General features: G+C 41.5%; 1 long non-coding RNA gene across 2 annotated transcripts; it reads right to left on the bottom strand.

The window, feature by feature from the left end:
* Nucleotides 1-10,271: 10,271 nt before the first annotated feature.
* On the bottom strand, nucleotides 10,272-24,639 carry LOC144530630 (uncharacterized). Of its 2 annotated transcripts, none has more exons than XR_013503136.1 (4): nucleotides 24,482-24,639; nucleotides 21,151-21,289; nucleotides 12,149-12,260; nucleotides 10,272-10,613 (listed from the first exon to the last, which is right to left on the bottom strand). It is a non-coding gene; the product is annotated as an uncharacterized LOC144530630 (long non-coding RNA). The 2 variants fall into 2 exon arrangements; XR_013503137.1 differs by lacking the exon at nucleotides 24,482-24,639 and adding an exon at nucleotides 23,534-23,554.
* Nucleotides 24,640-25,316: the final 677 nt, after the last annotated feature.

Below are 25,316 nucleotides of genomic sequence, written 5' to 3'. Positions count from 1 at the left end.
TCCTTCTCTCTCTCTCTCTCTCTCTCTCTCTCTCTCTCTCTCTCTCTCTCTCTCTCTTTCTCTCTCTCTGGCCGGCTATGCTCATGATATCACCGCATCTCCTCCCTCAAGCCGGCGCTTGGCTGTTGAAGAAAAAAAGAAACGCCTTGCAGAAAATAATCTTTCAGGTTGTCAGAAGTTGCCCGCACCCACAGGAGTGTCCACCATTCACGGGCTGGCCTCTTCCACTCCGCTGCTGCTACCCGTAATACCCCCGGTTCTCTCTCCCCCCCCGACACCTTTCACTCACTCTCTCTCTCTCTCTCTCTCTCTCTCTCTCTCTCTCTCTCTCTCTCTCTTTAGCTTCCTTCTCTTCATCGGTCAGCATCAGCATCCGGGTTCCGCTTTTCCCCTCGCCCCACCCTTTATTGGCTGGACTCTTTTTTTGGTTCGACCCACAACGCCTCATTTCATTTAAGAAATTTAAAGGGGAGCTCTAAAATATCTCAATTTTTGATGACACTGTTTTTTTTTCTGTATACATTTACGTTTTTCTGTATATGTGTTTCAAACATGGTGTTTGAATCCTGTAGGCTATTTGTAGCGTGTGTTGTGTTGACTGATTAAGTTATAAGAGTAGTTATAAGAGTAGCATAGTGTGCGGAGCAGAGGAGAAGTAAGCATTGAAGTTGTTAAAGGTCCAATGTGTAGCAATTTCTCCCATCTAGCGTTTAAATCATATATCGCAATCAACTCTCTCGCACCACGCAGTTCAAAGTACGTATTACAGCTACGGTAGCCTTCACGCTTCAAAAAGCCGGTCTCTTGCTCTTTTCAATATCCTTTATCTTTTTCTGGGCGAAGAAGAAGACTCCTGTTCATGAAATTTGGATTTTGAATATGTGTGGTCCTCCACGTTTCCTTCTTCAAACTTGCCGGGGCCGGGAAGCCACGATACCCATTAGCAGCATTAGCAGAAATGTGAGTTTATCATGTGACAGCGAAAACGCAAAAGGTGGAGCAGTATGGCCTGTATGTCCCTTACCGGCTAACGTCTTTCAAGATGGCGCATGAATATGGAGCGTCTACCCCAAGGGGGAAGCTTCTCCTCGGAACGCATAGCTCCTATGGCGCCATTTTGATGCTATCAAGCCATCACCTCCCGTTAGCGTTCCATTGACTGCCATTCATTTTGGCACCACTTTGACAGCTAATAACTTTACATCTGAAGCGTTTAAAGACTCAATTTGTCCATTTATTTCTAAAGAAACACGACAATGTATAAAAGGCTCCATTACCTTGTTTCTCACGTTATGGCTCCGTAGCAGGCGTTTTTGTAAAAATAGGCTAACAATTGTGTCATAACCAAGTGACTTACTGTCACACAGTAGAGGAATTACCGTACATTACAGGAGAAGCTCGCAGGCAGTTTCGACACACATTTGCTGTTTACGTTTAATTACTAATGTTAACTAGCATTTTAGTTAGCAATAATTAGCCTGTGCCTATGTTATCTCCTTACATATACTTACGCTCTCCGTCTCTGCAAAATTGGGAATAATTGAGATTTCTCTTGGCACAGCTACCAGAAGACTTAAAACTTTCAGACAGGTTGCTCACGTCACATCTATGTCTTCGAGCTCAGTTGGAGGCTGCGCAGTAACGCTCAGCGCTCACCAGAAAAGTGCTTCTAATAGCAACACAGATTTTGATAATGAACAACTAAACACGTTACACACTGGACCTTAAAGTGTTAGTAGGCCTATAGTGAAAGCTAAAGCAGGAAAGTTATATCGCTCTGTTTTCCGTAAGACCAACATTTAAGGTTGTAGGCATGTTCATCATTGTCATGGGATGTAAGTCTGGTCTGTTTGACAACATTAATTACACCACAACACTATAGATGAGGAATCCAGAAGAACTTATTTTAAGAGCATGATTATATGGTCGAAGGTATTAAAGGTCCCATGTTGTAAAAAGTGAGATTTCCATATCTTTTTTTAAATCATAAAGCAGGTTGAGGTGCTACATAAAAAACTGTGAAAATATCAAAATGCTCAATTCATAGAGAAATGTACGCAGCCCGTACTCAGAAACTGTACCTTTTTAATGAGCCGTCAGGACTTCTGTACAGTTGTGAGGTCACAACTATACTATATAGGTAGAAAGTGCTGCTACAGTGCCGTTACAGTCATTCCCCGGCTGCAATAACGGTGCAGAGAATTTGAGAGGGGAGATGCGGAAGACCTGGAAACCATGACCAATCAGAACAGACTGGGCTTTTTCGGGGGGGAGGTTTAAAGAGACAGGCGCTTAAACGGAGTGTTTCAGACAGATGGTGAATAGAGGTATATTCAGACAGACAGTATGAGAAAAAGAATGTTTTTTGAGCATGTCAACATGTTCCAGTAGATGCTTAATGCTTATAATGCCCATATTTAATGCTGTCCTTTTTACACTTCCTTGCACTGCTATAGTTTTTATATTACCATGTTTACATTATTCTCTTATATTGTCCATATTTAATGCTGGTCTCTACACTTTATCCTTGCACTATTGGACCTATTTGCACTACCACCATGACACACACTCTCATACTGAATCACAGGGTCAGTTCCTGCCCTGTCACTGCAAGCGTCTCATGCTTATACATCCCTTAGTACATTCATGTGGATTTTTTATTTTATTTATTTTGTATTTTTTATTTTATTGTCCATAATATTCATGTGGATTTGCTTTTTTTTATCATCCTGTTTGTGATGTATGTGAATGTTGTGTGTGATTAAACTACTGTGACCTTGAATTTTCCCTTGGGGATCAATAAAGTATCTATCTATCTAGAAACCCAAAACACAAGTATGAACCTGAAAATGAGTATGATTTGGGATCTTTAAATCAAGCAGTCCTCAATTATTTGACTCAAATGTATCTTAACCATGTCATGTGATGAGCTGCTTCAGTACACGTTACGGGCATATATTACTTGGACCACTTTGTGTCATTTCCCCTCAGTCTCTCTGACTGTACCAGCAAATCAATGGAGCAAAAGTTCTGTTACTGGGGAAATATCTATTTATTCTGTGAACTCTACTACAAGATAAATAATGATGTTTAAGCCTACATTATGTAACTTAAAAAAAATTGTAACAGACAATCCTTGCCCCTTTTTAGGTGGCAGGAGTGAAAATGAGTCATCCTCAACATTTGCTGTGCTTTGGTTTCAGAATGATGAAAATAGGATGATTGTTTTCCTTTTATTATTATGTTTTTCCCAAACAATGTACAGATTTTTAGGCATTCTATTATCAAATGGCTTGAAAAATAGTGCATCTAGCCATTAAATGGAGCATGACCCCGGATAAAGTAGTTTTTATCTCATGTGTGACATAATGATTAGGAAACACTTCACATAATAAAACATTAAAAAAAACTCATGTTATACCCCCCAGCTTGTAAATGTGACAAGCTTTATATGCTTTGTATGCAATAGTGCTTCTCTTTCAATAAAACAGAAAAATGAAAATACATATTAAAAAACACTCAGCTGATGAACAGCTGCTGATCCCTGGGACAGATCATCTATCTATAAAACCACTAGGTGCTGCATCGCTGTACGCTGTGATTAAGGTTCACATTGTAATATCTGTATGACGCTCACTCCCAAATCTTTATCCCTTTAATCTCTTGATGCAGTCAAGTTGATGTAGCTCAGATTATCTAACGGGGCCATGTGAGAGTATGTGACTCCATGCCTGTGAGTGTATCTCCGTGTGATTCTACACACTGACAAGCAAAAATTAGAGACAAAGTTATGAGACACAAACATAGTTTTGTGTCACAGAAATCTAGTTTTTCATCTCTTTTCGCATTACTTTATTTTTACACTCTATGAGCATCACAGTATTAATAAAAGATGTCTAGGTATGGTTTATATTCTCATAAAAAAGAACTCAGAAACATGCTGTTATTTGGAACGTGCTAAAATCTCCACAGAGGAACCAGTAAAGTTGTGGTACCTGCTAATGTAAGTGCATTTTCTAACCACAGGATGGTGCTGCCACGCTACTGTATGAGCTATCATTTTTTCCCCCAACTATGTAATGAGCACAGCAAGGTGTTCGGAAAAGGATTAGGGCTACATGTGAAAAATGTATTTTAGTTCTGACTTTATTCTCAGAATGCTGACTTTTTTTAAAAGTCAAAAAAAAATTGTAGTTTTAGTTTTTTTTTTTAAAAGTCAGAATTCTGAGAATAAAGTCAGAACTCAATAGATTTTTTCACGTTGCCCTAATCCTCTTCCATAAAGGTGTTAGTTGTGAGATTATAACAAATACTTATAAATGTGTTAACTGTAGTTCTTCATGCCTAACCAAGAACAATGTAGTGTCAAGACTGTTCCCGTCTTTGTGTGTCTGGACCCAGTGTTTCTCCGTTATTAGATGTTAGTGACAACCAATATGTGATAAAGTGGCGTGCCTTTTTTAGTTTGTCTTGGTATAAGGTGTTAGGTAGATAGGCTTACTTGACAACAGTGGTGGAAAGCAACTAAATACAGTATATAGGTGTATTGGAAACCGTTCCCTATCACGGAAATAGTGCACTATATAGTGTGTTCGCCATTTTGTAGTGGTGTTCATTTCATTCACTCTATAAAGTCCTCTATAAAATACCCACAATGCACAGCTCATCTGAGTGTACATACGACGTACCCTACATTTTATTCCCGCATACCACAATGCAATGCGGCCGTTTTCATGGATGAGAAGAAGAAGCCAAAGGACTCGTTTGGTCATTCCATATATAGTTCACTAAAGGGAATAGTGAATAGAGTGAATAGGGGGGACAGTTTTGAACACAGCTATTAAAGAGGAACTACGGCCATTTTCAAACATACATGTTATTGCTATGGTATGAAAAAGAAAAAAAAAAAGAAAGAAAAAAAATGAGTAAACTTGAACAACAAGACATGTAATACATGTATTTGGTTTGCTAGGTGATCTACTGAGACACAAATGGCTTTTAATAAAACAAATGGTGACTTTTTGGTCAGGGTCAACAGATAAGGTGGTTCAGCACGTTTAGAGTTTCTATAGGTGATACTTTAACCCCGACCAACACTAAGGGTACTTATTCTGAGGCTGAACTGTGACCTCCCCCTCTCCTAAACTTGGAGAGCGACCTCTGATCTTCTGTGAATAAGTGACCTCTGATCTTCTCTGAACAAGGGCTAAAACTGCAAATATAAAGAAGACTGCTTCTGGTGCAGGTATTTAGATGTATTTGACATTAGATCACAACTAAAACGAATACAATAATCAGCTGTCAAAATACCGTAACAGTTTTATGCCGACCTTAATCCAAACGACAAATCAAATTTTCCACTGTTGCAACTTTCCAATATGGGAAGGAAATCATGAGTCTTACTAGAGTTGGGGCGCGGCCCTGTCATCTCAATCCTTTGGTATTTGGTGGTGCTAAAACTCAGTCCGAGCTGTCTTCGGTCAGTCTTAATGCTCTGACAAAATCAAACGTGTTTGATATTATTGCAAGTTTTAAGTCTTGGTAGCGAAGTCTTATAGTCTGTGACTTCAGTGACATTAATGTCACGTTTCAGCTGGAATTAGTGAGGCTTGGACCCAAATGCAGTTCAAAATTTATTAACAAAACTACAAACAAAAGAGTCCAAAGGTAGGCAAAACTTACTCGACAAATAAATACAAGGCAAGCGTACCAGGAAGCAGGACAAGAGTAGCCACAACAGGTCAGGACACAAAGATACAGAACAGCACTGACATGCAACAGAATAAACAGCAAACAGAATGAACAATGATCCGACAAGAGACAAAGACAGAACAGGAACTAAATACACCAGGTAATGAACACTAACAAGGGACAGATGATACAACAGGTGGAACAAATCAGGGTGGGGCAGAACAATCAAAAAAGGCGGGAAACAAACAAAGACCGGAAGTAAACTACACAAGACAAGGGAGACAAGACAGACTACAAAATAAAACAGGAAACAGAACATAATAGAACAAAATACCAAAACCCTGACAATTAGCCTCTTTCCGACCAAGTAGTTACAGGAACGTAGTTATAGGAACAGTCCACTTCTAAACAGTTCTACCTACTACTCTCCCCCAAAACCGATTTTTACCATTTGCATTCACACTGGCCAAGTGACCATAGGAACTGACCTTTTGTTATTATAACACAGCCATCTAAACACCACTGTGCGGAAAAGGGAAAAGACCCTGCCCTGAAGTAGGAGCTGAAAGAGTTACAGGAACTGTGGTCAGAGGAACTTAAAGGGATATTTCACCGCTGGAAAGCTGAATATATCTTTAAATTGGGTCACTTATGTAGTATAAATGTGAAAAGAAAATTGAAATTGGTGCCCTCTATGCCGAGAAAAGCCAGGAAATGTGTTTTTGGCTCATGTGGATGAAAGACACCATATCCCAGAATGCACTTGCTTCGCTGCTCTGAGTCCACTCCCAAGCCACGCCTACCGTTTACAGACAGACAGACAGTGAGACGGTCAACTCAATTCAACTGTGTTTTATTGTCATTTCAACCATATACATGAAACGTTTCACCGTGGCTCAAGTGGTTACACAATTCAAATATATAAAAACGACATTATATAAAAACGACATACGAAACACATTATATGCTCCATAAAGTTCAGCTAACACATACTAGCATTAGCGCTTGGTAGGCTGTAAACAGAGTATAAACACAGCCGTAAATTTGCGTGGAATGTAGAATGGTCTCATCTAACAGTCACAAACTCCACCAGCAGTTAGCAGTTAGTTGGATACAAGCACCCCCATTTCTGCAACAGTCCGTGTTAAAAAAGCCCACCTCCACTAGCTAGTTTTACCCGGTGACAGAGCAGCACTGTTGTTCAGCCATGTTTCCACAACAACAAAAACACAGCAGTCTCTGAACTTGCGTTGGGAGTTTCGTTGAAGTTGTATGTAGTCCAGTTTGTTGCCCAAAGAGACACTTGCAAGCAGGATTTATGGGACAGGTGGCCGGCTAGCGTTAGCTTTCTACCTAGCTTATACTCCTGCATATGAGCTAGAAGTATGAGCTAGGGACATCCTCCACGTTTCACCGCTGAGGATACCCCCTTACCGGTTAGCGGCATCGAGCAACACCGCAGGCGGATGTGCTGGTCTCCGTAGCAGGCGAAGCCTGTCAAGTATTCCGGCTAGCGGCACCGCAGGCTGAGGTGCTGGTCTCCGTAGCAGGTGAAGCCTGGCACAGGTGGCCGGCTAGCGTTAGCTTTCCACCTAGCTCCAACTCCTACCCTCGTCCCGCTTTCCGCACACCGCTGAGGATATCCCCTTACCGGCTAGCAATGTATCCCTGTGGTACATGTGTGCGCTAGTTTGAATGCACATAATTTCCTTCGTGATGAATAAATCTGTTTCTGCTGAGAAGCGAAGTGATGATTCAAGATGGCTGACACTCGTTTTTACCTTGGCAATCTCTGGAAAAAGCCAACAGTCCAACCCCCTATGGGCTATGCGGAAGTACTGGCTGTAGTCCATTGCCTCTGGAAAAATTTCTACCGATAACGTAAAACGACGATTTTTGCGTCATCGGTATAATTTTTTCCAGATCCACAATACAGAGATCTCTCCTCTCAGGGGGACATGAGGGAGGGAAGCACGGTCATTCAAAAATACTACTGTGTTTCTGCTGATACAAAGCTTAATGCTAAATCGGTGAAGTATCCCTTTAATAATCCCCAAGTTAGTCCAGTCGGAACACGAGAAAAAAATGGTTGTAGGAACATTATGTTCTAGGAACCCTCCGGTCGGAAAGCGGCTATTATGACAGATTGTCTTTAGATGTGAGATGGTGTCACACTTTAGTCTTTCCAAAGTCTTTTCAGAGTCCTCTAGTATAAGGAATAGAAGGTGATACAACAGCACCCAACAATACTAAGAAGTAGCTATGTTGTCGGTTGTCATCAGTAGCTGCTAGCTGCATTGCAGTACAAAAACCTGAAATTATGTTTTCGATAAGATTGCTGCGTCATAATTAGGGCTGGGTATCGTTCAAAAAGTTTCGATACTGGTACCGATACCGTGACTTTACCGTGGTTCCTGAACGATACATTTTTCGATACCAGTTCTATGAAATCAATTTTAATATAAAGAAATTACAATATTACGGCAGAAATCTTAAAATGTATGTTTCAGCTCCTACTACGTGAGCCCTTTCTCTGCGCGTAACGTAGAGTTTTTCCTGCGTGCCACTACGAGGTGTAACGTTAGACAGCCAATCGGCAGCATTATTAGATCTTGGTAGAAACACACTGCATGCTTATTGGCTCACTGGCGCTGATGATATTTACTCCTTAGGTATGGAATTATGGTATTGAATGACTTCGATACACACACACACACACACACACACACACACACACACACACACACACACACAGCTACCTGCCCTTACCCCTTACCCTTGCCCTTTAGGCTCTCTGCAGGCGGCAGAAATGCTGTACCTCCTCCCCCGCCAGGGTAATCTTCCTCAGGCATATCTGATGTCCAGGGCTGAGCAGTCTGTCACTGTGTTCATGTAACTGCAAAATGTGCTGCCGTGTAACCTACAGTATTGTGCAAAGTGTGTCTCTGTGTGTGCAAATTACTGATTGATGTTAGCACTTTTGTTGTGTTCAACAGGGGTCCTTGTAAAGATAAAGCTGAAGATAAGAATCTGGCTTCAGTTGAATGTAATTGTTCTGTGTCCAAGTATCCTTATAGTATGTGTGTGTGTCGGGATGTACACAGTGTGCTTTTTCACATGTTGATAGCAGAGGAACATTCCTGGAAACATAGCATGCCTGTTTGCACAGGTCATAAATGCTGTGTACACAAATGCACAGAGTTATATCACATGTGCACACATGGGCTGTCTAATGGGACACCATCTGATCACATTCTGTACAGTGCAGGTCATTACAACTGTATTATTTGACAATACAAAATACACTGGAAATGTACTTCCTCTTGTGGTCGTTTAAAATATGAGACAAATCATACCTAAAACTATTACTTTTTATATTGAGATATATTTTTAAATTTGGAAATTGAATGCAGGACTAATTGGGGGAAAACATGGAAATTAAGTGTATTGAAAAACATGACTGTTAATTTCACCGTATAAGGCGTTTATAATCCACTTTTTCACATTATACTCACTCCTCTGATACATTTTATTTTTCCATTTTTTGAGTGACTGCAGACCTTTGTACACGACGGTATATATGGCTTTTAGGTGTTACAAACATGCACATGGCCTTTAAATCCACACCTCTGACAGCAAGGCTCTAACTGACTGAAAGCAGAGGGCAGGCTAATATGGGAGTGTGTGGGTGTGATGCCAAAAGTAGTTCAAATGTACTCTCTGGGGCTGGATTAGGACAGCCAAACCGTCAGCTGATACGTATTGATGTCTGCCTGCATCTTGTTGAATCTGTTTGTGTGTGTGTGTGTGTGTGTGTGTGTGCAGAGCATCATCTCTTACTCTGTTTCTTTAGGCAGTATTTAGCTAATAACCTTGCACAGTGGAATTTTCTTTTATTCCTCAATTTACAACAGACTGATTTGCAATGAGCTCTGCAATTTTTGACATTATCGTCCCCAGCTGATCCCCGTCCAACCTGTCTCACGTTGTAGATGTGCGAAGTATTCTTCTGAATGATGCACAGCAAAACTTCCCTTCAATGCATTATCAGTCATCATGAAGACGTTTCATTTCAGTTAAAAGATAAAATATTAATTTTAATGCATTGACTTAGTATCCCACTAGTTTGAAGAATGTAAGCTCAATAGGATGATGAAATGTCACCGTCCAACACTCTGTCATTCCTAAATAAGGAACAGACAGATAATTGAGTGAAGAAAGCGCTTTGCCACAGCTTCTTGAAGTTTCGTTTCATTAATCATTAGATGAGCACAAACATCTCTGGGTTGCTATCGGCAGAGTTATGTAGAGGCTTGCGTAATTTACTCTTTGGTTGCCTCGAGGCCTGTCGAAGCTACTTTGACTTCAGATTCAGCCCCTTCAAGTTCATACAAGAATACTATAAAGGTTAAGTTAAAAAACACATTGTGAATTGTTTTCTTTTAGTCTATTTTCCTTGGGAACAAAATATATCCATACTCCGAAACATCAAAATGGTTCAGACATACAAGGCAACACTATGACTATGTTTCAGGGTTCATTCATCCATATTCCAAGAAAGTAGACGTCCGCCAGCCAAATATTGAAACAAAAAACAATTTGTTTTTATACTTTTATTTCCATTTATAAGTATTTATGTCGACCATTTACATTACAGTTCCGCTCTATGGAATTGTCTACAAGTGGATGTTCTGCATGTCAGCCGTAGAGGGAGAAGGGGAATGGCGGTAAGACTGAGGGGACACCAGATTAGCCTGGGGGGAGGGAAGAGGGGAACTGTAGTTACTGCCACCATATCCCAAATACAGCAAGAATCAACAGAGTTTGTCACGCCATGATCATCATCATCCTCATCATCATTCAGTCCAGTGCTGTTGTGCAGAAGGGAATGCTGGGAATTTGGAGGACTCAGTGCAGTGGACCTGGAAGAGAGGACAGGAGAGAGGAGATGGCGGTAAACAAGGAATGAGTGAAGATGCACTTTTAGGCCCAAATGTACCACATGTGAGCCGGATACATTATCAAAAGTTAGAGCTGAAATGATAAAGTATCGATTAGTAGATTGTAGTTTGACAGAAAAAAGAATCAGCATCTACTGTAACAGTCGATTCATCATTCAAGGCATTTTCAAGTAAATATAGTGGTTCAGGTTCCAGTTTCTCAAACAGTACGATTTGTTGCTTCTCTTTGTCATATGTGATAGTAAACTGAATACCTTTGGGACTTTTGGTCCGACAAAACACGACATTTACAAAATAGCTGTTTCAGCCCAAATCTGCAATCAACTATGCATTTACACCTGGTATTCAGGGAGTTCTCATTATCTCAATTCTGCCTGTATTGTGATCAGATTTTAATATGCAAATGAGTTGGTCAGGGGCTGGCAGACTTGTCAACATGCATGGACCCTCCCATGTCAAGCAATGCCATGGACGGGCGTCATCCATTTTTTAAATCATGAAACACCCGCTACCTTCTGCTACTACTTGGAACTTTCGGTGGGCTTGGTTGAGCTAACAGGAAGAGGCGGAGTTAGTTGACTTTTCAACTAGCTGGGCGGATATTTTTCTTAAGAATATGGTCACAATGTGTGGAAGGATGACAATGCGTTCTGCGTGCATTTTACACCTGGCATTAAAAGGGATACTTAGCCGATTTCCAACCAGCTTTGTGTCACAACAACGTGGGTAGTGCGTGTAAATGAACTATGGTAAACTTAACTCCATCCTGCCAGCAGCCAGATCTCCGTGCTCATCTCCCAGCTTCATCCATCAGATTTATCAGATTTTCTCTGGCTCCACAGCTGTTGCTCAAACTACAGACTGTACTTCCGCATATGGACACAAAGACTAGAAGTGCATCGAGAGCTCTCTCTCAATATATAATGGGTCGTCCTTGGATGAGCCTTTTTCAGCTTCGTTTTTGGTTTTTTAGGTATGTTGTAGTGGTTTTGGTTTACTTCTACTCTAATACGATTGAGGTGATTGGATTTACATTTGTGGAGCTCAATGCATTGTAAAATGGCATTTAAAAAAAATAAAAAAAAAATAAAATCTCATTGCCCTGGTAGATGATTCAGTTATTATTGGAGTGAAACAGTTTCCAGCAAGTTATTCAGAGAAAAATTGTAAATAAATAAAATTGAAAACTATCCGCACATACCACTAAAGGGGTGAGATCTTTTTATTTGTTTGTTTGTTATTTTGACTTGTTTTTAAGTAGTGAGCCAGCATAAAACTGAAGCAGTTAACTGGAATTCAGCCATCATTCATTTTATTATTTACACCTACACATGTTGCTCTGTAAGGATTTCACTTTGGTGACACTTTTCTGCTGCGATTGAGACTATTCGTTTTCAAGTCACAGAAATAGCATCATTGGCTGACCTGAATTGCTCTTTGTCGACTATGAATGAATGAATGAATGAATGAATGAATGCATGCTGTAACATCCTTACATTCGGAGGGTGGAGGGCGACTCCTCATGACGTCCCCTCAGCTGCACTCTTCACGCAAGCAGCAAAGGCCTCGATCAGATCTTTGCAGCCCTCGGCTCCCTTCTCGGCCACACTGGAAGGAAGGGAGATTAATGATTACTGTTAGATCACGGTCAGATAATCCACATTTTAAATACCTTAGCATTTCATGTCACCTCCTCACAAAGAGGACATGTGATCAGGAAACAGATAGAGGAAGGACGAAGCGCTTTAGTCAGCAGCAGTGGACTATTTCTGTTGACAAAACAGATGCGTGTTTCGTGTGCCAACAGGTTTTAATGGCAGAAAAAAAAAAAAGTGAAGAAAATGTCTTCCTCTTGATTATATAAAGACATGGAAAGTGACTAATGCTGTCAGGGTTCTAGGCGTCTCTGATCACAGCCACTCTCAGGGCTGGGTATCGTTCAAAACAAATGACGATACCGGTAGCAATACAGTTATTTCGATACTTTTCTCAATACCAGTTTCATGAAATCCATTTTAACAAAAAGAATTTACAACATTACGGTACAAATCTTTGTATTTTATTTTTCAGCTCCTACTACGTGGGCACCGTCTCTGTGTGTGTGTGTGTGTGTGTGTGTGTGTGTGTGTAACAGTTTTTCCTGCCTGTCTCTACGAGGTGTAACGTTAGACAGCCAATCAGCAGCATTATTAGAGCTTGGTAGAAGCAAGCTGCATGCTTATTGGCTCACTGGTGCCGATGGTATTGAAATTTGGTATTGAATGACGAGGCATTTGTCGATACTTTAGAGGCAATTCCGTCGGTGCCTAAAAAGTAGTGAATTCGATACCCAGACCTAGCCACTCCAAGTTCCAAAATGAATGGATACCTAGTGAAATTCTTTCCAAAATGACAACTTTTCTTTAAATTTAGAAATGCAATGGCTAACAAAGACAGAAAAATGAAAGCACGAAAGAAGGATGCTACTAAAGGGGATGAAAGTGAGAGAGAAAGTGAGAATGCCGGCTAACTATTTCAGGCCTCCCATGCAGGAGCAAACACAGCAGACATTGCCACAGTGCATTAGGGTGATGGAGCGAAAGGAAGGGAGAGAGGGAGGGAGAAAGAGAGGGGGCCAGAGGGAGGGATACAGAAAGCCATGTGGAAGAAGCCATCCGTTTGATAGGACACCAGAAAGGGAGGGAGGAGGTTGCGTGATCATACAGAGATGGTGAGACACGGAGGGGAGAGGAAGAGCCCACAGGAGGAGGGGCTCCATCATACATGAATGTAAAGCCATCCGTTGGCTCCGCCTATCACTTCATGCCATCCCAACATCCCTCTGTTCAGCTTTGCCTCCAATCCCTCGTCAACCCAGGGGAGCAATCCTCATCTCGTAAACATCTATCCCTCCACTGTGGCTCAATTTAAACATTAAAGCAGCCCCTGCTCACCATTACAGTAACAGATTTGCTACTTATCCAATATCTTTAAGAACTCATTTAAAAAGGATAAGGCTGGTCTTTTCACGGGATCAACAATAGACATTCAATGTATAAACATTCGGTAATTACCTCTCTGTATTGTAGTTTTCATTGTTAGTGGCGGAGTCTGCCATTCTGAGGCAAGATTCAGATTACATACATTATTATTATTATTATTATTATATACATTATCAGCCTCACCGTTTACTGTTCACTCTCCTGCAGCTGTATGAACTGTATTAAGGGACTGCTAACCAAACATTTCCTACTGCTGCTACTTTAGGGTGTAAAACAGTTTTTTTTATTGTGATGTAACAGGAAATACACTGAATCATTCAGAAAAAAATGGCGTTAAAAAATGCCAAATCATTCAGGATGGAAAGATTATGCATTGCATTCTTGTAACACTGTTGGACCCACAATTGACAGTTTAAAACAGAAAAGTTTAACCAATCAAAAGTGATGCTGCAGAACCAGAGATAGTCTCTTACTTTACACATTCTTCTCCCTTGCTAAAAGCCGGCGCCCATGCTACCCACAATGCAACTCGACCAGCAAGTGACATCACTTAGAGCAATATTTATCTCAGATTTCACACTACTCCCTCTGGAGCCATAATACACCTTATTCCAAAGTACTTCCCAAGACCTGAGAACACACCTCGATGATTACAGGTTTCAGCCTTGTGTGATCGTTTAAAAAAAAACACACAATAGAATCTACTCTGCATATCTAAAAAGGGTGGAACCACCATCACATTACAGCATCACAACCGGTTTAATACACTAGCTTACACAGGGTCATCTCTGCTGCTTTATCTCTTTGTATTGTGGCCTGGTGCCGGTTAGTGATGTAACACACAGCTGGCTGCCGCAGATTAACACTCCGCGCTTTACTTTGACAGATGGGATGGAGCGAAGTGTGTGTGGAAATGGGAGCCACTGAGTTTGTGTCACTGCCAGCATGCATTTGTGTGTGTGTGTGTGTGTGTGTGTGTGTGTGTGTGTGTGTGTGTGTGTGTACAGAGTCAATAAGTGCTTATGACTGACGCAGTGCACTGATGACATCAACATCAGTGCAGCGGCAGGTCTAACCCAGAGGGTACGTTGTCAGATAATCCTGCCATAGTACCACTGGTCCACCACAACACATGTATGTACTTCTCAACCCCGATCCCGAGAGGAGCTGACTGAACTGAAGGGAGGAATCATAGCAACAGTGTGTTTGCCACGCTAGAGTAGCTCAACGAAAACTGCCAGTCAAATGTCATCTAACCAGTTGGGGCTTTATTATGCAAAACTGAAAATACAGGCTCTTGTAAATTAGCATTTTTCAAAAATAAAAGCAGTTCTTTAATTCAAAATGAATATCATTAATGCTACAGATTCTCATCCGAGTCAACATTTTCAAATCTACACAGTCCTGATACGTACGCAGACATGCAGGCCTTGAAATTAACACCCAACTACACGCCAAATGTGGGTGAATTTTGCCATTGGCGGGGGGGGAGGGGGAACTGACAATCTACCTGCCACGTCGATGGTTAGCCAATGACAACTGAATGACTTATTAGCGTTTTTTTGCTACTGCTGATTTACATTTCAACACAAGTCTGCCATTTCCTTGGCAAAAAGTTGACTAATGCGATGACATCACCACCGCATCCATCACGCTGTCTCCTGAGAGAGAGAACGCACAACTGAACGAGCTCATGTTACAGGGTCATGGGGCAAAGCTGGGTTGTCATGGCGACCAGTGGCACATCCAATCCAGACTCATGCCTATTCGATTAAACAGCTTCTAATTTGAGATGTAAACTCTTTATTTATCTTGAACCATCAACCACATGTTATGAAAACAAAATAGACAAAAACGTAGACAAATCAGAATTTAACAAAGAACAAATAAAAGGATAAGTTGGAGAAGGAGCAGGCAGAAGCATGATGCTTATGAAATCCTGCCCCTACTTTACAATATATTAAAAAAACTAAAATGTGTTTTTAGGTCATACAATAAATTACACAATATACAACAATACACTTACATTACCATTTATCTCCTATGTTTAGGTCTCTTCCTTTCTATTTTGGTCAAGTATGGTTTTCTTTAATCTATTTTTCAACTATAATATGGCTCTGTTTGATTTCATTGTTTAGTCCATTCCATTAGGTCACCCCACAAACTGAAATAAACATACTTTTAACAGTAGTTCGCACAAGAGGCTGTTTAAATATGAATGAACCTCGGCCTCGGCAGTCAATCTAGACTCGGCCAGTGAGATCATCTAACTGGTGGATCACCGGCATGATTTGTAATCCAAACCAACTTCATGCTTCTTGAGGCAGTGATGTCTGCATGTCCAGGTCCCACTGATCACCACTCTGGTGGAGTGAAAGATTGTCCTCTCGTCTTGGACACTATCAGGAAATAAAGGCTGAATTATTTAGACTAAACTGGCTGTAGTCCGTCCTCCGGGACAAACATATGCATAATAGATCACTGAGCAGGTGCAAGCACTAAAAGATAATGTAGAGGCAAAATATCAGTGAGGAGATCATAAGTGATTAAGGCTGAGTGTGCAGTGGCATCATCTAGTGGGGAGCACACAAGAATCAATAATAAGTATCCCTGGGCGTCTTAGGACAGGGTTTCCCCAAACTTTGGGGTTTGTGACCCTGTTAATTAAAACAAAGCAATGTCTATGTATGTGTAAACCCCCCCCCCCCAAACAGTTTGCATAACAATGTGTAGCAGAAATATGTTGTGTTAATGTTAAACTAACCCCAGGTTGAGAGCCACTGCCGTAAGTGTCTTATATACTAGACGCAGCCTAGCTGGCGCGTGCAAATGTGACGTCATGGGATCGCCGTGACTATTCATACCCGCGCTGGTGCTCGCGACACTAGTTGCAGTCTTCTCCTGAACAGCGGAGGGGCTAATGAGCAAAGGCTACAGACGTTACTCTTTCTACGGACTAGAAGAAGAAGAAAAAGGTAAACAACGGCAGAACTGGCAGCAGCATCGCCGTCAATGCTTCGATTTGATTCGATGACCTACTTGGTGGGAGCAAGCCTTTCATTCGCCATAAAAGAACTCCTCTTAACCCATCCGTTTTTGTTTTAGATTATTTTTTGGGGGCTTTTCCCTTTATTTGATAGTGACAGTGAATAGACAGTAAAGGTGGGAGAGAGATGCGGGATGACACACAGCAAAGGGCCGCAGGTTGGACTCGAACCCGGGCAGCTGCAAAGGACTCTTACTGGGTGAGCTAGAGGTCGCCCCATCGGGTTTTTTTTTTTTTTAAATAAATACCGACATCTTTGAAAATCCCAGGTGATCAAAAATACTTGTATGCAACATCAATCAAACTTATATTTCTATTTTACGTTGCACAAATTGAGCTTTGACGTTTAATTTTCATGTACCATCTTTGTTTGGATTAGGAAACACTGGTGCAACTTGTGGTCTTGACCGATCTTGAAATAAAATCCAGAGTCCTCTTTATCCATGATCGAATAAAAATGCAGTCGATTCCGAGACCTTCAAAAAGGGGTCTTACGACCAAGACCCATCTTGAGTACTACAACACCGGCGTTTAGGTTGCGGCCGTAGGGGCCTCATGGGGGGAGCTGAAGAAAGAACGCAGCGGCCTGCGATGAAAAGTTGCGACAGATTCAACTTTTGGAGAAACGCAACCCAACGTCATCCTGCGGTGGCCAATCATGTAACCGGCGATCAGACTTGTCAGTCCGTTTTTTTAAGGCGGTTTGAAAGCCCTGTACAGTAAACATCCCCGTCTCTAGCACTGTCACGAAAAGTTAAAAACTTTTAGGGTTAAAAATGAAATAAGCACTGAACTGCCCAGAAGTCTAACAGCTGACTGTTTCCTGCAACAACAAAAGCACAATTGCTCCGTGGTGAAATTAAGCTGCTTTCAAGTGCTGTTAGGAATGTCGAGATCTATAAACGATCCGGCGGAAAACAATAACTTTGAAACGTAGTCTACCTGTGATACACTGGGGGGTTAAGGAACACAAAAGAACGTTACACTAATGGGCCATTTAGTGATGCTCCCATCACCGCACAGCCCTGCGGCGAATCGCCGCACCGACCGATTTAGTGTGAATGAACCCTGTTGGCACATTGCAGCCACCGGGACACAACTACAGCACTCAAATTTCTGACTTCTGCCGAGTCACCAAATTCCAGAAGGAAAAGCAGCATGGTTTCCACAGGAAAGAATGTACAGGCATGTCTGCACATACAACTGCAGGCAATCAGTAACAGAGACAGAGTGTGTGTGTGTGTGTAGGTCAAAGAAAGGGGGAAGGGGCTGTGTGCTTAAGTTCCACTCTTGTGAAAGAGCCTGGAGTCTCAAAGTACACAGGCTCACCACCACCACGTTAGCTAAAGGAGTTGGCAAAATATTCATGGTAAATATTAGCAAAGAACTAAAAGCTCAACAAGTCAAAAACTGTACTGTATGTCAGCATGGGCATTATAGATCTATATAACTATATAAAATAAATATTAATTAAATATTTGAAACGAGTCGATTTTCATTAAAAAACTAGCTGAAATACTCATACTGCACTGCAGAAGAAAGTAAGACTCAATTACAGACAAAAGACAGTCTTGCAGCGCATCAAGAATAAACCAAAGTTACCAAAAGTTTGAAAACACAATTGGTCCCATTTTTAAATAAAACAAATGTATTGGTTTTGTACGATTACTTTTATTGCTGATTATTTTCTTGATTAAATCGATAAGTTGTTTGGTCATAAAATGATGAATCAAGTGTTTCCCAAAGCCCAAGATGATGTCCTCAAATGTCTTGTTTTGTCCACAACTCCAAAGATATTCAGTTTACTGTCACAGAGGAGAGAAGAAACTAGAAAATAGTTACATTTATGAGGCTGGAATCAGAGAATTTTTACTTACTAGAAAAAAAAGGACTTAAAACTGTTTATATACTGTAAATGTAACAATTTAAAGCCATGCAATGCTTGTCCCACACATGCTTGTAGCCTGTTGCTCACACTTCACCTCTGTGTAACTTTGCTAGAGTGACCTTGACAAGGTCATAACTACTGCTACTATTTAAATAAAAGATTTTATTAGACAGACAGACATACATACATACAAGCTTGTCCTGAAACTGTGGGGAAATGATCAAATCTGACCTAGAGTGATCTTAGAAATGCTTATCACCACAACATGATGGGCCTAAAAACAACATGGCCGCCTCCATACAGTACAACTGGCTGAGTGTTTATCACCACAACATGATGGGCCTAAAAACAACATGGCCGCCTCCATATAGTAGGTTTCTGTGTAGCTGAGCGGGCATGCGAGGCTGTTGCTTACTTGGCTGGCCTGGTTAAAAGAAGCAGGTGTCAGGTGGAGCAGTAACATGATCTATGGCCGGGGACATTACATGGTATCCTGCACATAAGAGTCTCACTCGTACACCCATTTATCCACAGTCTATAAATACATAGGGGCTGGGATATTTATTACACAGAGGCAGCCATGTTAAATCTACAGTTGGCTTGAAGCGTGGCGAGGTTGGATGGAAGGTCCTGAAAGGCCAGCAGTGTGTCCGGATTGCCTTTGCATCTCCATTCAGCACACGGTTATATGCAGGAGCAAAGAAGCTTGTTTGACTGGCACCTGCCCAAAGCAGTAACAAAAGAATCTTGGGAACACGGTTAGCCAAGGGATGTCTAGCTCAGCAGTAGGGTTGTGCTTATGTGAAATAAGTTGTGAAAAGCCTTTGTGGCACCAGAGGAAGCTGGGATACAGAGCCAGGATCCAATTATCCATTACTATTCTGTGAGGGGTCACTGTGGCCACTTTATCCTATTGTAGTGTTCTCAGCTGTGAAATAAAAAAATGTCCCCATATAGAACATTCCTCTGGGTGTCTCTCAGTGTCATCTAGAACATCTTTCACAATTCATTGACTATGGAGCGTTTCCACGCAGTTTTGGTCACGTTTACTAATAAATCTGGACTGTCTTGTATGAATTATGAAAGTGGGCGTAGCTCCCCTTTAAAAAAGGACCCATTTGCTAGTGTTAGTGCCACTGGACTTTCCACCGTTCAAGTGTTCATGTTCGGCTACTGTCTGTACAGTATGTAATGGCCCACATGACCTATCACCTGAAAGCATGACATGTAGCATGAGACCACCTTATCACCATAAAGCCATTGTACTGTGCTTTAAAACCCCCTATAGAGTGCCGACCTTGGCCAGAGTTCCCAGTATAGGCCTTATGGGACTTTAACAAGGCACAGTAAATGGCATGGCCTCTCACCATGACTGTCAATGTCTGCAGCTTTTACAAAAGAGCAGCTAGAGTTATTCATCAATGATGGCTCAATTATATTCATATAATTGAAACATAGACCTGTCAAAGTAACATGTCAAACTCTCAGCCTGTAATTCAAATGAAAAAAAAGGGGGTCAAAGTTGTCACTCGCCAAACTGTTGCACATAATTAGCCGCCAAACACTCACGCTTCGCCCTGCCAAGCCTCCCTCCTCCACCTCAACCTGCTGTCTTATCTAAAGGCTTCACACACCCACCGCCACCTTATCAAGGCCCGACAGTCTGGCTGGAACAGACTGGACAGCTTTTACTATCAGAAAATGTGTCAACTCTGCACAAATACAAACAAAAAAAGAAGAAGAAGAAAAGAAGGCTAAAATACAATATCACATTATCCCTCAAGAGATCACTAGTCATGAAATCCATTTGATCCAGCTTAATGACCCTCCACACAAACCCCCCAAAAATTGCAGAGCTTGTGTCCTTGACTGCTGACAGGAGACGGCGGGGACAAACGGAACGAGCCAACGCAAGGCATTCTGGGGAAAGGGAGGCTAGTGACGCAAGCAGATTCCCAGTTTTCATCCATGCGTACGGATGAGCATCAAACATCCCCCCACTGCCACACACCATTAATCCCCAAATCACTCTCCCCTTCATAGGGTACCCCAAGTTTTCATAACCTTTCCCCCTGCAGCCAGCTAGGATGTCCAATTCAGTTACATCTTCATTCATTCAGCGCCAACCTCAACGTCCTCCGAAGAGACTCCATTTTAACATGGCGCATTTTGTGATGCTGCCGTCTTCCAATTTAAATCGCCATTAGACCAGTGCAAGGTTGAAGCAGCTCAGTGATTTGCTCTAAGCTTGATTGTGATACTGCGCATCTGTGGAGGTGTTGGGACAGCTTGTTAGCTTCAACGTTCAAGCAAACGATTCAACGGTAAGGTTTTTGCTCAGGGCTTCTCCACCTTCAGCTGCTCAACATCTCAGCAAACAAAATACGAGTGTTTGAAGGCAACTCTTGAAGGCAGAGGAGAACTCGGGTTAAAAAAATAAATAAAACCGAGGCGGACCGGCGATTGCAAGAGCTTCCTATGTGCTCACCGAGTTTCGTGTCACGATGAAGAACTGGACCTTCACTGAAGGCTGCACAAAAGATGGAAGGAACACATTTACACCTCATGCACACAATCACCTACCATTTGTCCAGGTCAGCCTTGATGGCGGCACAAGCAGCGGGGACGGGGGCCTCGGCGGGGGCGGCGGCGGTCTCGGAGTCTGACATGTCTGCGGTGTGGTGTCGAAGGTGCGTGTCCTGTCCTGTTCCCGTCTTCCGGCCTATGGACCAAGAGCCACCAAGAGAGACAGAGAGGGAAAAAGAGAGACAGTGGAGTTGAGAGTGAGTTTGTGAAAGGGGAGGGCGCACTGGGGGAGGTGGGAGGAGATAAACATGTGAGTGTGCAGTACATGTGTGTACACAGCGGTCCGGGGGTGGGGGCGGCCAAGAGTGAAGGGGCAGTGACCCAGACTGAAGTACAAAGGCAGAAGATTGGACAACAAGGACAAAAGGGGGCTAGGTTGAGGTTCCTTGATGTCCAGTACTACCTCAACACTGGAGCTGCAAAGATTAAATCGATTAGTTATCAACTATCAAATTACATAACTATTTTGACAATAAATTAATCGTTTGTGTGATATTTTTTTTTAAAGATTTTTGGAGCATTTTAGGCCTTAGTTAGATATGACAGCTGAAGACAGGAAAGTGGGAGAGAGGGGGGAATGACATGCAGCAAAGGGTCGTGGGTCAGAATTGAAGCCACGGCTGCTGCAGTAAGGACTGAGCCTTGCTCAACCAGGTGTGCATTCCAGGTGCCCCGGGGAGATTTCTCTGATTGCAGCTTGTTAAATGTGAATATTTTCTGGTTTCTTCTCTCCTCTTTGACAGTAAACTGAATCTCTTCGAGGTGTGGACAAAACAAGACATTTGAGGACGTCATCTTGGGCTTTGAGAAACACTGGTCGACATGTTTCACAATTTTCTGATATTTTATAGACCAACCAACTAATCCATTAAACGAGAAAAGAATCGACAACTCGACTAGGAAAATAATTAGTTGCAGCCCTACTCAACGCTAGTTCCTACCCAAATTTAGGCTACAGCTCAGGCATGCAGAAGCTCAACACTGGTATCTACATTGACTTGAGCTCACCAAATACTACATGTGTTAACAGTAGAGGAGAAACACTCATGATTTTAAAACTACAGATGTTCATTCATTTCACAGCCCGTGCACAAAGTGATGCATGAGTTGGATGAGTGTGTGTCCTCCAACATGTCATCTGTCTATTGACTTGTACCACCTAGTGGCAGCTTTGTGCAAATCTTACAGCGTCCTGCTGCCACTGCAGTCTTCATCACAGCACATTGCAGCCATGCTGCAAAAGGTCAGGGAAGGGAATGCAGCAAGAAGGTTTGGGGCAGCTGAACAACGTGAAGAAGCATTTGACTTTCACGGTCAGCATAGTAACGTAACATAGTAGCACATAGGCTATTGTATGCCGCATTTATTCATTCAACCACAAATAGGAGCAGAGGGCACATTGAGCCATGTGTTCTTGTAGGAACTAACTGGAGCTTTTCCAAGGTCATCGTCAACTTTTAGAAAAGTTTGGCCTAGGGCTACAACTAACTTATCAGTCATTCTGATGATTATTTTTGTCAGTCTATACAATGTCAAACAAAATATTGAAAGAACTGCTAATCCTAATTAACTTCCCGGAGATATTCAGTATTAAAATGACACGAAACTGAGAACAGAAAAGCTTCTCATTTGAGAGGCTGTAAGTGGAGAATTTTCAGCTTTTTCACTTTTTGCACAGAAAATCATTAAAACAATTAATCAGTTGTTAAAATTGTGTTATTTTTCTGTCCATTGACTGATGTATAAAACTGCTAATCTTTTCAGCTCTAGTTTGGACCCAGACATCTGTATTACAATAAGAATGTAATTTTCAGTTTGGAGTTTGTTTTTGTTTTTTTATGAGATTTAGACCTCAGCTGCTAATATGAAGTAAGCTACTACAGTTTTTTCTCTCCATCTGAGCCCGTTATCAGACCAGAAACCACCAAACGTAACACATTGCATTTTAATTTTAAAAATATTAAATATTTGTCAATGCTTGGAGCACAAGTGGAATTAGTTTGCCTCAATATCATTCGGATTCTGCCATAAGTTTCTGTACCTCATGCTCTGCACATGGAAACGATCAAACTGATTTGGGTGAACTGACCCTTTAACAGGATGAAGCCCTAATTATGACCGAAGGTTCTCTTCCACCGTCACTGCGACACATTACGGACACTATGTTATGCAACAAACTGCACAACGGGTCTGACTGGCTACAAACTAGTATTGATTTGTTGTGTACAGAAATGCACACTCATTAACTTCTTTGCTTTCCGAATATAAAACTCTACTCACAGCCTACTAGCGCTCACATCTATTCTCTCCTTCTAAACCCAGAGAGCTTTAATTCAAATCAATTTAAATCGCTTATGTTTTTACTTTCCTGGCGTCTCACCTCTCTCAACAACAGCGCAACAGCTCTCTGTGTCGTGCGACTCTTCCAGCCGCTACACACACCTTTAAAACTCTGATAATTTAATGGAACCTATGACTTGTGGGATATGTAGTCCTGAGCGAATGCACCCGTGTGAGCCTTCCAACCTCAGGCTGCTTCCAAAGACATTAGCCTATCGCTAATAGTGTAGGCTAACGGCAATTGCTAGTAGGCTATAGTTATGGCTAAGACTAACTGTAACAATATTGCAAATAGGAATAGCTAAGGCTAACCAACAACAGACTACTCCCCCCCTCTTTTCAAAAGTATTTTAACCCTTGCTCAACACATATGTATGATAGCACAACTCTGCTGTTTCCTAAAATAGTTACTCATTCAAATTCCTCAAAGAGGAAAAAAAGAGTGTTCAGAAGTGGCTAAATTACATTAGCATAAACTGTCAACCAATTAACGTCCTGCATGGAAAAACTCTTCTCATCTCCTCTTACAGGAATAATGCTCGCTCATGCATACATTCTCTGGCATGAGGACCCAAGATAAAGCAGACACAAATTAGGACCAAATGATACATTTTATATATATATATATATATATATATATATATAGTGTGCTACATATAAGATATAATTAGCCTAAGTAAGAAAAAAGTGTAAAAGTGATACTATGTATGAAAAAAATATCATAAAACACTAGACTATTCATCAAAGCACATGGTCTCCAAATCATACAGGTTCTGTAAAGAAGTTTTAAGAGCAACACAAAAACAAGCTTTTCTCTGAAGCCTATAGAAATGCCTTTCAATGGGAAGCTCATTCCACACCTCCTTGTGAGTCCATGTGCACAGAGACAAGAAGGAACATTATGTACTTTCTGTAACACAAGTGGCTTCCTGTGCACAAACCCAGCATATGAGAATGAATTCAGAAAACAAAACCCATGAATTCCTACCTATCTGCAGATGGGACGTCTTGGTCCTGAGTTAGACAGCTCAAAAAGTGTCTAAGAAGGGTGTGCAGAAAATGTCAATTCAGTGTGTTGCAACAGCTCTACTGATATCACTGAAAGGGGGTGTGTTGCTCTAGGTTTATGGCCGTGTGTGCATGTGTGTGTGCTTGTGGTATGTGCACTGCCAGGGGCTGAAACAGCCTGTGAGGGGGAAATAAGAATAAGAAGAAAAAAGAATGGTAAGCAAGCTTGGGTGGAGAAATCAACAGACTAAAAAAAGAAGATATGCCTGTTTGAGATTCCATGAGGGTTAAACAAATATAGGCATTGAGAAGGGGTGGGGGAAGGGCTTTACTGTGTGATGTAACATACATGTCTGCCTGTCTGTGGTGTACTGCGGCAAGGCAAGGTCGACAACTCAGCCTATAAAAAGTGAGATATGGCTCCTGTGGTTCTCACATTGTTTCCACACAGCCATTTCTTCATTTTAACCCTCATTTCCTTATCATCAGTCTCTGAACAGGTACTGTATATAGTGTGCAAAGTCAGCATGAAGCATGAGGGTCTTATCATACGCATATCAATGAGAAACATGCACATAAACACCCAAAACACAGACACACCTTTATTTTTGCTTTACAAATAATAAAAATACCACACTGTCAAAATACTCTTTCACAAGTAAAAGCCCATCATTGAAAACATTACTTAAGTAAAAGTATGTAAGTATGATCAAGAAAATGTACTTAAAGTATTAAAAGTAAAAGTACTCAATGCAGAAAAATACTCACGTTTTAGAAACTGGAAAGGATCCAAACAGTTCTGTCAATCAACTAAA

Source organism: Sander vitreus, chromosome 15, assembly GCF_031162955.1.
Source record: "Sander vitreus isolate 19-12246 chromosome 15, sanVit1, whole genome shotgun sequence".
Classification (NCBI taxonomy): Eukaryota; Metazoa; Chordata; class Actinopteri; order Perciformes; family Percidae; genus Sander; species Sander vitreus.
Note: the sequence above shows the minus strand (reverse complement) of the source record. Positions and strands in the feature narration are given on the sequence as shown.